This window comes from Rattus norvegicus, chromosome 3, assembly GCF_036323735.1.
Source record: "Rattus norvegicus strain BN/NHsdMcwi chromosome 3, GRCr8, whole genome shotgun sequence".
Taxonomy (NCBI): Eukaryota; Metazoa; Chordata; class Mammalia; order Rodentia; family Muridae; genus Rattus; species Rattus norvegicus.
Window position 1 is genome coordinate 110,859,166 of NC_086021.1, and position 2,140 is coordinate 110,861,305.

Here is a 2,140-nt window from a genome sequence, read left to right on the forward strand (position 1 = left end):
TGCTCTGAATAAACCTGGCTACTGTGTGAGACTTTTGTCCACCTCATTTATTGGCTCTCTAGGTCCTATTGCCTCTAACTAGAAAACAACTAGGAGTGAAGATATCTTGTTTCTTAGGCCTGGGGAGACCCAAGTAGGAATGAATTCTGTGTAAAATCTACAAGAAATCAAAGCTGGAGAAATAGCAGGCATTCATGAAGTGCTCCCAGGGGATGGTCTATGAGAATAAATTTGGAGTTGCCATCCTTGTAGCAGGGAGATCAGGCTGAGCATCTTGCTGGAGGTCAGCCTGATGCACTCCCTGGTCCCTCAACACTTGGTAGCTCAAGGAAAAGTCAAGTGTGCAGCTTCTGTGCCACTGGAAGGTTCTGGCATGAGAGGTGTTGGAACTGGGTTGGTGAAGGGAAGATAGACAGAGGACCTGAGCACAGGAGCCTAGGTCTTAAATGTTTCTGAGAACTCAGAAGCACAGTACTGGGTAAAACCCAGAGTCGCTGGGGAGGAGACCAGGAAAAAAAGGGTCAGAGAGAGCAGAGAGAGACAGCGTCAGAGCACCAAGACTCCTGTCTGCAACGTCTCAGGAGCAGTCACTGCTGGGTAATGAACCCCATTGGAGGGATGCTGGGACTATCTCAGAAAGAATCAGGCAGAGTTGCAAAGTTGAGCTGGGCCTTAGGATTGAATCAAAATGTGGCAGTGATATCAGGTGCCAAGATAGTGGAGTACAGGACCAAGGAGGGGGGGTACAGGAACTGTCCAGATGGATAAACAGATGTGCAGATGGGATTTAACTGTACTGTGTCCACAGCTGTGGCTGAGCTGAGTCCAAGGGGCAGTTGAGAGTTTCTGTTTCTCCTTCTGTTGATGCACAAGCCAGTTGGTCAGTTGGTTGTAGCCTTTGCTGTTACAGCACTCGGTGTCCTCCTCTTTATGAGGTCTGGCAAGAGCACTGCGTCCTTCTTTGGTTTGGCATATGCAGTAAGTTCACTGGCCTGGTCTTTTGAATTTGATTTCAAGATGCACGTGAGTTCATATTTTTCCCTCCACAGCACAGAGGTCAGAAGAGAACTTGCGGAACCAGCTCTCAACTTTTACCACATGGATTCCAGGGATCAAACTCAGGTGATCAGGCTTAGTGACAAAAACCTACTTAGTCATCTATTGGAGAAATATTTGCCCTTTGGGGAGGGCTGGACGATGTCCAGCTCAAATAAGACCACAATGACAAACCAAAGTTCAGTTTCACCAGAGTTCATGAGTTTATTGCAGAGCACTGGGTGAGGGATTATGGGCAGGGGTATAGGCGACCTTAAAACAGTCACCCTGGAAAGTCTGCACTAGCAGGTGCAATGGCTTCCCTGTGGCTGCACAGACGGAGCCCCCTCCTCTAGCCCTTCCCTGAGATTCTCCCAAGGCCAAGTACAATTAGGGCAGAATTGTATATAACTGCTTTGAAAGTTGGCTAAATACCCAGGTGACCCTTCTACCTACCCCATAATCTTTTTGAGTCTTTCTTAAACTTAAAAAAGCCATTCCCTTACAGAGACTGCACCTAATGAGATTAGCTAGACACATCTACTCAGCTCTGTGGAATAGGCACACAGAAGTTCCTCCATGATGCTGCTTCTCCAACTAGAGGCCTAGACCACCAACCCCAGCTGTCTGTCTGTCTGTCTTTTATTCTCGCACATCCCTTAGCCAGCTTAGTCCTTGAAGCCATCTAAGACTTGGCAAACTGGTACAAATGGGAAACTAGCTGGGAAAGAAAGATTGTTCTGAGGCGAGTGACGAGTACTTGCCTATGTCTTTATTCCTGACGTTTCCAGGCCATGTTTGCCCTTGGTTAGTGGGATGTGGTACCCGTGGGACTGCTCTCTAGCTGCAGACCAGTGGAGGGAGCAGACTATGCTGCATCTGTTTAACTTCGCTATCTTTTATAAGGTCAATTTTTAAAAGCCTAGAAAGTTTGTTTACAAGCCGAGAAAGAAATTAGGGAAACGACACCCTTCATAATAGACCCAAATAATATAAAGTACCTCGGTGTGACTTTAACCAAGCAAGTAAAAGATTTGTACAATAAGAACTTCAAGACTCTGAAGAAAGAAATTGAAGAAGACTTCAGAAGATGGAAAGATCTCCC